Raw genomic sequence first — 16,197 nt, forward strand, 5'->3', positions numbered from 1 at the left:
CCATAATAACGTTATTTACGCGCACTATTACCGTAATGATGGTAATAGTGCGTGGGGCGCGTTACTTTTGACTGTAACGCCAACAATTGAATATGCCCCTTATAGTGCAGTAGAAAAAGAACTTTGTTTCCTTTACATTAAAGTAAGCTACTTTCTTCTGAAATCACACACTCACAGGCACTTTCATGAGCAGTGTTGAGTACAATGAAGGAGGAGATTTAGTGAAAAGGTTGAGAGGTGATGTAATAGGAAGTGTATAAATAGGAAGAGCCACTGAATCTGTTGAGAGCAGCAACTGCTCCTTCTTCTCTCACTGTTCTAATGCTTTACTGGTGTTTATCATGGGGATAGAGCTGGATCTTTGTGTGAATTGCTGGTAAGTAAAATGAATGTTGAATGTTATGTATACTTGTCATTCAGTGTTTGAGCTGCTATGTGTGTGCAGTGCTTCTCTTATGTAAAGTTAGAGGACACATAGGGAGCCGAGGACTTTCACTTACAACAGTATAATCCATCTGATGGTTTTCAGTGGCACCTATCCAGGAAAGCACTACTTCTTTGTGCATAGTGAGTGCAGTGATTTTCTTACACAAAATCCACATAATAAATGCACAGCAAAACTTTTTTGATGCATTTGTTAAATTGTTAACGCTCAAGTAATGTGACCCTGTTGCACTTTATTTCAATGCCCTATTTTATTTATCTTTTTTTTTTTCCTATTTTAGTTGTATGAATCATATTTACATCCCCTTGTTTAACATTTCATTAATAACACGCTTTAGTTCTACTTACTTTACTGTTTTAAATCTATTATTATATGTATTGTGCATATATTATTGCTAAATTGCTAGTAAAAAGGAAATGAGGGTGTGTGCAAATACTATTAAAACTTAATTAGTATATTCGTTACTAGTACACAATAAATGTGTACTATTCAGTGCAATACTGCACAATTTATGTTATGTCTCCTGATACGATTAGTTTGTACTACTAATTTCATTACTCATTCTAATGGTTAGTTTTTTAAGGCACTACAAGGCAGATATACTAAATACTAAATGTAGGTGCAACATTTGCAGTAAACCACAGCAACCAATCAATAAATATTTTTTTACCTGTCTAGTCCAAGTTAGAAAGTGTTATAATGGTCTGATTGCTTGTTAAATGTAGTTAAGTGCAATTATTGCACCTAAGTGTTCATTTACTAACATTACATTTATGTATTTTTTCATAGTAATGTAAAACTACCTACCTGCATTATGTATATTCATGTTTATTTATAGATTTCAGTCCATACTAACATCTGGTAGACCATTGGTTTCTAAGAGTCAGCTGAGACTGAGATTATCACTACCTATGCGTGTGATTCTAACGTACCTTTGTGGACCTTAGTCATCCCTACTCTTGTTAATCTGTTCTGGAGATGAGCTAAATGTTCAGAACTGTTCTGTGGAATTTTTGCCTCATTCTGGATTTGGCTGGAAAACTTTGCATGTTTTGCTGGTGCAATTTGACCTTAATGCAACATTCCCGGTAAATTGATACATTGTTATTTACCACCAACCCCAACTTACCTTTGGGTCCTGTAGCAGCCGCTACCCCCTTCCCCCCAGCAGTGACTGCAGTTCTGTTTCTCATTCCTAAACCACATAATTCAGTGCTGCCATTAAAGTCCCCAAGGATTAATCCAGCTCATGTGCTATCAAAGTAGAGAATAGCAAGTAATTTACACTGTTATTTATTACTGTAACATAAGGTGCTTGTTTGGCAGATAATTCAAGTTCAGTGCCTGAAGAAGCAAACAATATGTGACCATGAGACTAAGGAAATAACTATACCCATATGGGTATAGTCTTTTATGGGGTCTGGCATCAAGAGACATTGACTAAGAAATAAACATATGCACCTAAATTCCTTCTGTCCTTCAGACAGTTACAGTACCAAGGATAAATGACTGGATATTTAACTTTGATATTTGTTTAAACCTGGCCACACATTCTGGAATACAGCAGCTTGGCTTAGATATGGGATCACTGTCCAATGTGGCACTATACATGGGAGCGCTAATTGGCCAACACCCGACCACTCAGGTGCTTAGTTCAAGCAGTTGTATCACTTGCAGCATGATGACCCAGGCACAGGCCATTAGTAGTAATATTCTTAAGCATTTTACGACAATATTGATCCTATCGATTTTGACAACAACATTGGCTGTTGTCAGGAAACGGGGTGCTGCTGGACTGAGAACTTTTTATTCATCACCCATTTATCGCGGTTTAATGTATTTTTTAATCCTTGGCCCAGTCTAAGTATATACACCAGAGCATCGGTGTATTATGCGTATTATTTCATGTTATTAGGTACATTTTGCCCCTGCTATTACTTGCAATACTGTATATATTAGAAATAGAAAGAATATTGCCATATTGGGTGAAAATAACAGAACAGCGTGAAGTGTCATTACTTGATGTTATATTGTAACCCTTTGTTTAGTGTTCAGCCAAATAGCTAATTGAGTAAAGCCATTCCATTGTATAATCAAGGTAACAGAGGCTGTATGTCTAAAAGCTAAAGTGTCCACTGAGAGACCTCTGTAAGGGGGAGGATTGAGACAAGTGACCCTACTCCCTGTGTATACAGCAAAGAATATAGGGAGAGTAGAATGCCAAAAGAGCTATTCTAGCTTGGAGGATTGTGGTGTACAAGACATCAGTGAAAAGGACATTATGGTGCCGCTGGAGGAAACCCTACCAGGACAGGGTCTGTGTGAGCCAGTAACCCAGGCTGGGCGACACCATAACTGTTTTGATAATCGGTAGTGGTAATATTGCGGGAGTTTAAGACTCTGAAAGAGACTGGGATTATTATTTTGAAGTGCTGACTGCAAGAGGCTGCTGGAGGATACATGCTACCATTTATCCTGTATCTTGTGAACGTCCTGTGGTGTTATGCTGTCGTAATAAAGCCTTATTTTGCATATATTCTAGGCTACCCGAGTGAGTTGAATCCCACAGAGGGTAACTCCCATCCCAGCTAAGGGTGGTATCCTCACAGCTGTTTAGAAAGGAAATGTTAAAAATAAAATTGACCCTAAAGAAACCTAAATTCAAAATGTAAAATATAGTGTAATTGAAACCTTCTAGTAAAACTTAAAAACTATTTCCTGTAATACTCTCGACAGCATATATCCGTGTGGAGACATTTAAACTTGTTTCCCAACATTCCAAATAACTGCTGTCAAAATGTTTGTGGCACACACATCAAGGGGTTGAGCATACCTCGTAACTGTGCTAAGTTAGGTTAGACAGCTCAGATTTGAGGGCTTTGTCCTATCATCCTACCTGCAGATATGTTCATCCCGTCAGGTTATAGGTGGGAAGTATATGTCCTGTTCACTGCTGCTCTCCACACCCCTGTTCAGTGCTGGATTAAGGCTTTGGGGGGCCCGGGGCACTTAAGACAGGGGGGCCCCTAAGATCTAAAATTAAGGCAGTGGTTCCCAAACTTTTGCATTTTGCGGCACCATTAGAGTCTCCATAATTTTTTCAAGTCACCCCTCCAAAATAATTACTGAGCAGTCCCGTTTTATAAGTAGTTGGGTCAAAATAGCGTAATTAGGTCAGGATAGAAATACTTATTTAGTTGTATGCAAAAATAATACACATAAATCCAAGGGAAAATAATTTTTTTAGATATTTCTTTCAATTATATTTCTGTCAAAGAATAATTTACAGCTAACTCACTCTGTGCCCCTGCATCATCTGCATCCACACACTCTGTGCCCCTCTGCATCCACACACTCTGTGCCCCTCTGCATCCACACACTCTGTGCCCCTCTGCATCCACACACTCTGTGCCCCTCAACATCCTCACTCTGCCCCCTCCTTCATTCTTTTGTCCCTCCATTGCTGTTTCCTATCACCATTCCCCTCCATTTCTTTACTTACCATACTTGACCTTCTTTCTTCTATTTCTTCTGTTTTTTCTTCTTTCTTCTTACCAATTCTCCTCTCTCCTGCCGCTGCTCACTGAATGTCGGGCATCATATATATATATTAATATTAGTACAGGTACTTGTAAATTGTACACGCACCTTTGTATAAAACGCATGTAAAATAACGCCATTGGGTATAAGGCTATTAGCATTGACACATCCTGCATTACATCACCTACAGCCCACAGTATGACACTTACAGCTCTTCCAGAGGACTCGCCAAGGTTGTCTGCATAAGACAAATCATTGCTTACACAAACTAAAATACTGTACATTAAAACAATCATCAAAAGCCCACATTAAAATGGGTATTGACACCACACATTAAAACTAGCAATGATACCGCACATTAAAAATACCATTGATAACGTACTCTAAAACGAACATTTATACCGCAAGCTAAAACTAGCAATGACACCGCACTTTAAAAATACAATGTATAGTGCACATTAAAACTAGCAATGATACTGCACATTTAAACTAACTTTGATAACGTAACACCAATTTTGAATATATATATCTATCTATATATATATATATATATATATATATATATATATATATATATATATATATATATATATATATATATGTGTAGCTATGTATATATGTGCATATATATGTGTCTATATATATATATATATATTCATGCAGGACCCTCTATTTTATTAATCATTACTAATGTAATTATCGAAGCCTGCCACTTATATTAAAGCTTTAAGTAGATTACATAAATATATGTATATAAATAAATATAAATTATATATAATGTACTACAATTTTATTCAAACTTTAATATAACTGGACGGCTTCAGTAATTACTTTACTAATGATTAATAAAATAGAATCTGCCACTCTGGCATTGGCTCTACCAGTCTAATATTAATGTTTAATGTATATTTATTGAAACACTACTGATAAAATAAATAATCATATCTATATACATATTTAAGAAGACCCCACATAGCATGATTATTACTTGTTTGCTTGATTAAATATGTAAAATGTAGCCACAATATATATATATATATATATATATATATATATATATATAGGCATATTTAATCAAGAAATAAACATGTTATGAAGGGTTTTCTCTATATATTTATTTATGTATAATTTTTGGTTCCACTCACCTACTCTCTTCCGTCTTCATGTCGAGGAGGAGCTGCTGCAGCTGCACATGCGCAGCAGCTCCATTTTGGCCTTTTTAGATGTTACAGCAGCCGCGGTGCTGCTAACACAGAGTGGGTGCATCGCGCATGCGTCAGTAGGGACCCCGCCGCTGTCAGATGTCACGGTTGCTGTCAGTTGCTTTCAGACAGTAACTGACAGCAGAGAAGGTAATGCAGGCGGGGGGGGGGGGGGGGCGCGGAGAGTGGGGGTCACTGGGAAAGTGGGGGGCACGGAGCGGTTGCTGTCAGTTGCTGTTAGACAGTAACTGACAGCGTGACAACAGAAGAGGTAATGCGGGCGACGGACGGGGAGGGGGGGCGCGAAGAAAGGGGGCACGGCGTGTTTGCTGTCAGTTGCTGTCAACTGACAGCAGGTAAAGAGGTGAAGTCATGCAGGCGGCGGGGGGCCCTCGGAGAGAGGGGGGCCCGGGGCACTTGCCCCCTGTGCCCCCCCCTTAATCCGGCTATGCCCCTGTTCATATGTGACCATGCCCCCATCATGACATGGCCACACACCCTGTCCTGATTCATAGATCTGGAATGTTGGGAGTTTATATAGCTTGAGGCAACTTAATTTTTTTATGTTTTGGCTTATTTTTTATTATTTATCACTTTTTATGTTAGATGTAATCTGTTTCTAAATATAGCCAGTTACACACAGACCAAAACTTCTTATATCTATAGATATGTATAGTCCCAAAATGATCAAATTATAATGGGGCCTAGACAGATGAAGTGTGAAATAGCACAATAGTATTTCTGTCTGGGTGCCCCGTGTCCCCCTGTACTTGCCTTGTACCAGGTCTCACTATGGTTGTAAGGGTGGGGAATATGATAGTGAGTTCCGACAGACTGTCAGAGTTTGATTTAATCAACTGCACTCTGATTCCCTGCTAGACTGTCACTGTACTACAGACCATAGCCCGTACTTGCCTACTCTCCTGGAATGTCTGTGAGTCTCACAAACTTTGGAGAGTTCCCCTGGCGGTGTAGGCCACTCTCCTGGATTTCTCATCACAATTTGTGTCATCAGACCTTGCCGTATGGGTTCTGATGACCAGACCCGCATCATTGATGATGCTAATGGTGTCCTCACAACCCCGCTCTTCTCCTTGGACCTCATAGTCTCATCTAATGAATAATAAACATATATTTTTATCTCACTACCTGGTTACTTGTCATCCTTACCACAGGTGACTATTTTTTCTGTAGTAAACAATACATCATTGAAATTTTTAATCAAGTTACCATGTCACTGCAGCACCTTCAAATGAGTACAATCTCCCAGTGTGGCCGACGGACTAAGAGGTTCATCACCCCATTTCTAAAACAATTGACTGGCCCAAAAAATACCTACAGTCGAAGTGTGTAGGCCTCCTAAAAAAGATTGAGTTTGTAAATCAGTTTTTAGTTCTTCAGTTATTATATTTTGGTTCATGTACTAGTTTGTTGGCACAGGTCTATTATGTACTTATATATGGATGACGTCTTTTATGGACTTGTTTATTTTGCTACAAAAGTGAATTATGTTTCATTAGTGATATTTCTTGATAATGGATCCTGTCTGCATACATGTGTCATTTAGATGATTGGTGGTGTAATACAAGTGTCAGAGGAAAATGTCAGAAAACTGAGCATGCATTTATTTTTCACTTGCTTTATACGAAAAAAAAAACAGTCATTCCGAGCTGTGGTCACTGCTGATTGAATTTTGATAACAGATCTCTAAAATGAACAGTAGATCATTAGGAATGCAAATGCTAATATGTGCCGTATTTTGCGTAAAATCGCTCACCGCATGCCCAGAATGGAACTATATGCCAGTGAACGCATCAACATTAAATTCATCTTTGAGCACAAAAGACCCTTACTACAACCTATGATTTCATGGGAGTAATGGGGAGGGGACTGGGCATATGCACATAGTCAATGTACAGTAAAGGCGTGCTAAGTTTCAAAAACACAGGAAATCATGTAGGCTCCACTATTATACATTCCAGTGTTTGTATGTCTCTGCTGTTTGCAAGACCAGCAATATAAAAACACAGGTCAGTCTAAACCACCAAGATCAAACAGGCACAATTTTATTGCATTTTGCTCTCAGCTGATGCTTCCAGGTTTGGTGAATCACATTCAGTTACTTAGAAAAAGACAAACATGGTACCATAATTTGATGATCTAGAAATAGAGTTTAAAAAGAATACAATGCCAATTTTACATATGATTTGTCAAATTTGTTTACTAAAACTTCACCTGTCACAGGCCCAAGTATTGTGCCCATAAATGAGCTCTGCCCATATTCAAGCTGCAGATTAGTTTGATGGTACAACCTCTGCCTCTACACCGTCAGTGTACCAACTTGTATGATAATGGAGACATGAATCGCTTGTAGAAATTGTTATGACAAGAAGGCATCTATTACAATAGCAAAAAGTTCCAATATAAGCATAAGAATAAAAAAATAACAACCTCCTAAAGGTTTCAAGATGCAATGGATGAATGTCAGTCAGTCATGCTTTCTTTCTAGCCAGTTCACTCAGCGTTTTGTGTGTATCCAATCTGGTAACGTTTTCTCACAAAGCTGGCTTTAAGGTGGTGGGCCGACAAGCAATAGAGGATCGTTATACTGATCAGAGACTTGTGGAATAAAGACTGCACAGTTAAGAAATCAAGAAATCATTAAAGGCAATATATTTGCATCTCCATGTGTCTGCCATGTTTACTTGATGGAGTTGCATTAGTAGTGTGCATCTGTATTATTTTGTTTTGTTTCAACTTAAGATACTATGGGGCCTATTTATTATTACTGCGCTGATCGTGACTATAAGTATTTTTTTTTTATTTTATTGCCGTCACTTATAGCTGTAATTTCTGAGAAAATATGCCAGAGCATCTGTCCTGGTAATACTGTCCTGGAATGGTAAGAATTATCTTAATGTTCCACCAGGCCAGTCTGTACACTGGTGAACTGGGTTTCTGTGCCACTAAAGTTGGGGGAATTTTTTTTAATAAAGTTTAAAAAGATATGTTTTGTTCGGCAACAGCCGAACTTAGAGCAGCTCCCCATTTCACATTGGCCCATGCCATTAGTAACCATCACTGCGTATTGCTAGCGATAGCCTTTATCGGGAGGCCTCCCTAAAGCTTAAGCCTATTTATCAAAGGACAGAGGCAGACCAGGGAGTTGTCTTCCTATCGCTATCACCATCTCAGGATGGCAATAGCTGGGGGACAGGTCAAGAAAAAATATTTATTAATTATTAGTAAATTAAGCATTTTTCCTGTGTTTTTTTCATCAATTTTTGGGGGTTTTTACTCTTTATTATTATTATAAAACAACAAAAACCACATAAAAACCCCAATCACCTACAGAAAATCTAACTCCCTAAATATTAAGCTAGTTAAATGTTGCATTCCCACCAAGAACGCCAAAACATCAGAGACCTGGCTCAAAGAGAATAGGGAATGTTTCTACTTTTGCACCAGATGCCAAGCCTGCAAACTCACTAAACAGAGTGGAACAAAACCAGTGACCACCTTTCACTCTAACATCACAGGAGAGTCCCATAAGATCAGAGGGAAGATAACATGTGACACCAGTGGTGTTATCTACCTGCTAGAATGCCCACATGGGCGCTAGTATGTGGGCCGCACTATCCATAAATTACATGTGAGGATCGCAGAACGTCTGCGGAACATCAAAAACAAGCAGGAAACTCACAGTGTGTCCGCTCATTTTGCAAAATTTCATGATCATAATCCATCTACCCTTAAATTCCTAGGAATTTGCCAAGTCCACCAGCCCTGGAGAGGGGGATATTTTATTGCGCAGATCTCAAAAGAAGAGGCCAGGTGGATTCACACTCTTAAAACATTGACCCCTAGAGGCCTCACTGTGGACTTTCACCTTGGCTTTTTTCTGAACACCTAATATTAGATTTCCTGTAACTATCCAAATACAAATAATCGGGCAATTTATGACATATGGCTCAGTGCCCACATACCAACAACTACCTGTGGTGCACTAACCTACCTCACATATCATAGATCTACCTTACCCTAAGACACAGCAGATTTATCAACCCTCACTATAAATCAATAAAGAACCCTCCAAACTAACTGCATTTTACAGAAACTGAAAGCCTTTAACAGTTACATCAATGAATATAACCATTGGTTGTCTCAATAGTTAACGACTTTCTGCTATTTCATGTTGGAGAACGAACAAGTATTTTGTTCAACCGACAACCTTGTTCAAGTACTACAAGACTGGTAGTTAGCTGTATAAACTGAGTCTTCCCAGGACCCAACAAACACTGCAGGTCACTGATCAACAATAGACTACTTACGCCTGGAACCAGTGACTAGCTTACATAAATACTGGCAAGGACAAACAGTCAGTTTGTTTGCACATATCCCTGGGGAAGCCCGTACTCTTTTGAGGGGTGCAACGCATTGGTTTTACGTTATATTTCTCAACTTTCAACACCAGCCTTGGCAGTATCCCACACTCAACACCAGGAGCTGCCACAAACATTCAAACATTGCCCGCATACATGCACGCTGTAACCACATCAGCCGTGACTTCATCACCAGCGGGCAAACACCGAGGTCAGACTGCGCATGCGCAGCCTTGGAAACTAGACTTGTCCGATGGGACCCAAGAGCGAGCAGAACCACCCGCATTCAGGGAGGGAAGAAGTGCCCGTAATATAGGAGAGGAACGTCACTACTCTACAAGCAACATTTTATCACAAACGTGAGTTATTGGGAATATTTCCCACAACAACATCGGGACACATTTGAGTCTATCTATGGAACTATCCATTATTGAACCATTCTGAATTATGTTCACATACTTTGCATCATCCACTGGACGGACTTATATCTGCATAGATATAAGTTGCATATCTGCATTTTGTTTTTATGTGATTATTTGACTTGAACTGGTTTCATTCAAATCTCGCAGCTCACATCCTGCGATACTACCAGCATCTCAACGTATTGCTGCATATGCATGTCATAACTCTGTATGTTATTCTGGCCAGAATTGATCATTTTGATGTCACAGTGATACTTATTACATTAAAGTTCATTTTATTTTAGTACACCTGCAAATACACATCTTCATGCGCCCTAGAACACAAAATTTAAAAAAAAAAAAAAAAACACTTCTATTTTTTGCTGAACCTGGCATGTCAGCTTGTGCAGAGGCTTCCTGGAAGCCTGGCCCAGCGATAAGAGTCAGCATTGGTGAACCTTTAAGGATAACTAGGACGAAAATTTACTTTATCGAAGGGTCTTCATAAACAGACACCTTTTCAGACGTTATTTCATTTATTTTTTCCACTAACTGAGCTTTCAGTTGTGTAAGCCGGCAAAAGACTGTCCTAACAATTTATTAAGTTAATTATTAAAGCTTCTAGCCAGTATTACCAGAACCACTTAGCTGCCTCTGCTATACTATATTTATAAATACCAACACTATATGTATTAAGTCATATATGAAGAAAGAATGGCACACTTTCACCATACTTGCCAACTCTCCCGGATTGTCCGGGAGACTCCCGCATTTTGCGAGAGTCTCCCGGACGAGTGTGGCAATCTCCCTGATAGGAAGTGGGAAAAATTCAGTTTAAACGCCGCGATTCACCCGGAATCGCGGCGTTTAGCCCCGCCCCCGCTGTAAAATGACGCGATTTGCGTCATTCCGTCATGGGGCGGGGCCAAAATGACGCTATTTTGCCGCCACGCCCCCTGCACGCCCACGTCCCAGCCGGCATCTCCCGGAAAAAGACAAAGAAATGTTGGCAAGTATGACTTTCACTTCATATTTGACCAGAGAAGGAGTCAGGCTCCGGCTGTGCGCTGACGCAACCGCATCCTATGTCATGAGATGCAGCCGCCGGTGAACATGTGTATATTGCATCCGGGGGCGGCCGGCCGGCCTACCCCCCAGCCCTAATAGCGGTAAGACTGAGCGGCCCGGGGGGCCGCTGCCCCCTACCCCCCAGGCCAGCTCGCCCCTCGAAGGAGTTAAGGTGGAGAGAGGGCACAGATACAGTGTAATGAGATATTACCATGCAAATCCCCTTCTCCGTGCACCAAAATTCTCCGTCACCTCTGAACTGGCAGAGATCCACTCTGCTCTATCTGTATTGTATGTAATAACCAAATATTGCATTGGCGCCACATTGCTCCAAAAACTGAGCACTGCGGCTCAGTGTACGTTAATGGCAATGAAACTTTTTTTCTGTAAAGCACCATGTTTGTTTCAGGGTTGTAATAAATCGTGGTTTTTATTTTTGAAACTCAATTATTTTGACAACCTTGTCTAATGTTAAGTGAAGCCATTAAGCTGAGGGCACTTAAAAGCATTGGTTTATGTGTTTCAGGCCCATTCGGGGTTAAAGTTTTGCTGACATCCAGCTAATAGGATCCATGGGGAGTGGCATAGTCTCTTCAGTATTAAGTCCCATGGATTGCTGGGTCCAGGGCCGTAACTAGGGCTGTGCGACAGGGGCGACCGCCCAGGGCGCAACACTGAAGGGGGGCGCAATTTAGGAATATTTTAGGTTAATTTGGTTAAAATTGAGGGCTAGGGCGGCGACATTTGTCTTTCTCGCCCCAGGCTCCAGAATTCTAAGTTACGGCTCTGGCTGGGTCTTTTCTTCCCACACTTTCACGGATGCCTTTCCACCCGCCCAGCTACTTGTTTTAGTTTGTTTTAACAATTTCTATTTACAGAGAAGGCGCAGTTGGTGGGAGAGCAGAGCAGTCAGCGACTAATAACAACGGTAGTTATGATATTTGGGCGCACGTCACTGCCCCTTTCAAGTAACATCACTCTTGATCCTTCTGAGTGGAGGATCCCTTGGCGTGCTTTACGTGGCCGTCAATGTTGAGTCCAGGAGGGAGCAGTCACGCTGACGCCTGTTTTAACACTGGCTAATGTTAAGGGATTATTCCTTGGCTAGTTTGAATGCCATCTTGGCATTGCAATATTTGGCTAGATGATTGGTTGTTAGTTGACTGCATTTTGCTCTCGCTACAACCAGGTGAATTTAATTTAGTTGGTTTATTATTAATAAAACTGCGACCTTTTGCCAAAGAACCTTATACGTGTTCGTGTCTTTATTTGGTTTAGTTTAAGTCACACTTATAATGTACGAAGGTTGGTAAGGTGCGTGACGGAAAGGACATTAACCATATGCATTTTAAAGGATATTATTAATTAGAAACCTATGTAAATGTAAAGTTTTAGCAAATGTTTTTATCCAAATATATTTTCAATGAGACTGTGCTGTGTGAAAAATTAGTATCCTACCGCAAGACCAGTGAATTATCATGAGTTACTTGTGCATTCATTTTTAGAAGAGTCTGTTGATGTAAATGTGTGAAGGAATGCAGATAAACTAGAAATACTCAAGCTGTCTGCATATCGTTTCTCGGATGTGTTCGTCAAATCAGTACAGAACTACTTACTGTAAAGCATACTTCAAGAGAAAAAAAAAGATTGATAAGGTGCACTAAAGCTCTCAATTTTGCTAGATAAGGATGTTTGGGAACATATATTAAAACTTAACTTTTATTATTGTAGTTATTAAACCAGCGATATATAAGATATATGCTCAATAAAAACAAATAATGTGTGGGTTAAAATCAGCTGGATGCACCAAATGCCATTTCTTCAATATAATTGGGGGAGTGTCATATGTAGAAAGACACAAATTTCTTAGAAAATAGGTAGGATATTTTCATATATCAATTTAATTCCTACAGATAAATTGTCTTAGATTGAAAATCCATATACCACGTCTGATATAGGATCATTTCTATAAGCTAATGTTTAATAGTGGCAGAGTCAATTATTATTGACTGTCCTACTAATACACAATTGTAGCCTCTATCAGTAGAAATATCAGGAGGTAATTGGCTGCCTACCTATCAGAAGCTCCAAACTAACTAAGCTTTATAAGAGCAAAATGTATTTTCTGAAGAGGTCTTCACCTATAGCCTTTTCCGCAGAGTTGAGCATGCTCACAGGTACTCGGATGCCCCCAGGTCTTAAACTCAGAGTAGTACAAGTTTATTATATTACTGTAGCGCAGGCAAGGGCCAGGTGGTAGTAGCAGCGAAGTCTGAAAACAGGCGGATGTCAAAAGGATTACAGCAGGCAGCGGTAGTGAGGTCCAGGCAGAGGTCAGGGCTGGCAGCGAAACAGCGTATCCAGATAACAGGCAGAGATCAGAGTCACAAGCAATCCAACAGAGTCGAGTAAGCAAGCCAGGGGTCATACACAGAAGAATCAATCCAAATAGCTAGGAGCAGAGGAGCAGAGAAAGGAAGCAGGTAAGTACACTGAAGCAGAGAACTATAACCGGCTGGGAGGCAAAGCCCTCCCTGCCTAATATACCAGGAAGGACCAATGAATTAGAGGGGCATGGATGATAATCATTCCTCACCTTGGATTGAATAATCATGGCATTAGCGCATGTGCCCGGCTGACCAGCTGATCGGGTCGTGAGAACAGGAAGTGATGCCCTGGTTGCCATGACGATGGCCCGGACGCGTCTGTGGGGTCATACCTGTTAGAAGCCGCGGCGGTGCCTAACAGGTATGTGGATTGTTAGGGTCACTTGGCGGGTTGATTTGCTTTTTTGCCTGTTTGTTGATCTTCTAGAATTTTCAGGAACTGGAATTATTTTGATTGGAACTATTCAAGGTTGGATCCATTAGTCTCCTACACTGTCAGTTATACTTATACAGTCAGTTATACATATTAATTTTTTTGAAGACTAGCTGTGGCATTTGGAATTGTGGACCACAAAGCTGAGATTTATGGAACTATTTTTCCAATTATTTATCCATTTTATAAGGGTTTACTGTGATATGTATTATCTTAAGATGAAGGTTTTATGATGTTTTTTATGATTGGTTATGACACTTTTTATGATGTATAATAAATTTTGTTATATGTAACAGCTAGTAATTATTGAGTTATATTGGTGAATATTGATAGGAATTTGTTAGGACGATATATAAGATACAATTTTATCATTAAATTATAGGGTTTTGGACTATGTGACATACAATTGGTGTATGAAATTACTTGTTAGCACCCAATTAGATCTTCCATGAACTAACGAGTAAGAACTGTAGAACATTCATCAAATCAATAGGCCAAGAGACCCTAGCAATCCGCATACCATATCCATACATTTGGAAATCTTCTTAGTCCATCCATTGGCTGATCTCCACTTAAGTGAGTCTGGTCATACTATAACTGATTCAGATACATTCAATCAAACTGGTAGCTTACTCAAACTCAATGAGTGCCTAACTGTATCTTTTATCTACAATTTCAAGGGAGGGATTCTCTTAGTGTGAGCTGCTCTTGCATCCATAGGAAGGAGCACATTCCTTAAACCTAACTTTAGCAATATGTGTTCTGGGAGATCTGGGGGGCAGGTGGGCGTGTGAGGGTGGGGCTCAGAGAATCACATCATCTGTCCCCGTCCCTAAACTGGCATCACCATTTTTAACCTATTACAGCAGTGGGTGGGGCCATGATGACACATGAATCATGTCCTAAGCCCGGCCCCCACCACTTAACTAATGTTACGGATCTGGTTTGATACAGGCCTGATTAGTCAGAGCAGGCCTGTATCGTGACCTGGTGCTGAGTCTTAACTAGGGTTTCCAGAATAATGAGGCAAGACACAGATGTTGATTCTTCAATACTTCAATGAGTTAGATAATAAACATATATATATATATATATATAATTATGTACAGATGATAGGAATGAAGTATAGTCTGCAGATGTATAATACAGATATCACATATAATGGAGAAACATAAATATGTATAGATTTTTTGGTATGTTATGTAAGGCACTGCGGACCCTTTGTGGCGCCTTATAAATTAAAGATAATAATAATAATTTTACAGATAATATGTGGAAGTATTATTAACGTACATAAATACAGAATAAAGAGAATGGGTTAGATTAATGGAAGCAGCGACAAGTGCTGCAAATCACAAGGAGAACATATAGCAATGCAAGCATCAATGGGGCAGCACGGTTGCTTAGTGCTTAGCACTTCTGCCTCACAGCACTGGGGTCATGAGTTCAATTCCTGACCATGGCCTTATCTGTGTGGAGTTTGTATGTTCTCCCCGTGTTAGCGTAGGTTTCTTCCAGGTACTCTGGTTTCCTCCCACACTCCAAAAACATACTAGTAGGTTAATTGGCTGTTATCAAAATTGACCCTAGTCTGTGTATGTTAGGAAGTTTAGACTGTAAGCTCCAATGGGGCAGGGACTGATGTGAATGAGTCCTCTGTACAGCGCTGCGGAATTAGTGGCGCTATATAAATAGCTGATGATGATGATGAGATACCCACTCCCCTATTCTCAGCAGAAATACAGATAAAGCTAAGGAAATCAATGACAAAAAAATATCAAATTATAAAGTTTCAATGGAATCACGAGCCAGCCCCCAAACCTATATGGCCTTCAAGGTCTGCCTGTTCAGGTTTACACATTTAAAAAAACTATAAGAAAATAGGTAATAATTATGTGCAAATATGCAATTCTATGTGATTATCCATTCACTATCTTTTAACTCACCTGTAACGTACATAAATACAGAATAAAGAGAATGGGTTAGATTAATGGAAGCAGCGACAAGTGCTGCAAATCACAAGGAGAACATATAGCAATGCAAGCATCAATGGGGCAGCACGGTTGCTTAGTGGTTAGCACTTCTGCCTCACAGCACTGGGGTCATGAGTTTAATTCCTGACCATGGCCTTATCTGTGTGGAGTTTGTATGTTCTCCCCGTGTTTGCGTGGGTTTCCTCCTGGTGCTCCGGTTTCCTCCCACATGATGATGATAATGATACACCAAAGCATAGTACTGGGACTGAGGCAGAGAGGAATCCAGAGCGGAACACTACATATAACAATGCAGAGAGACACAATAAATCACAGTGCAGCGATGGACAAACCGGCAAGGTTAAG

The 16,197-nt window shown here is 40.0% G+C and overlaps 1 protein-coding gene across 1 annotated transcript in view; it reads left to right on the plus strand.

Annotated features, from left to right (window-relative positions):
• Positions 1-286: 286 nt before the first annotated feature.
• NOD2 (nucleotide binding oligomerization domain containing 2) overlaps positions 287-16,197 on the plus strand; it is a 92,102-nt gene continuing 76,191 nt past the window's right edge. The window contains exon 1 of the mRNA XM_075188860.1: positions 287-376. The gene's annotated coding sequence lies outside the window, so the exon portion shown is untranslated. The remainder of the gene's footprint in view (positions 377-16,197) is intronic.

Source organism: Mixophyes fleayi, chromosome 10 (genome assembly GCF_038048845.1).
Source record: "Mixophyes fleayi isolate aMixFle1 chromosome 10, aMixFle1.hap1, whole genome shotgun sequence".
Classification (NCBI taxonomy): Eukaryota; Metazoa; Chordata; class Amphibia; order Anura; family Limnodynastidae; genus Mixophyes; species Mixophyes fleayi.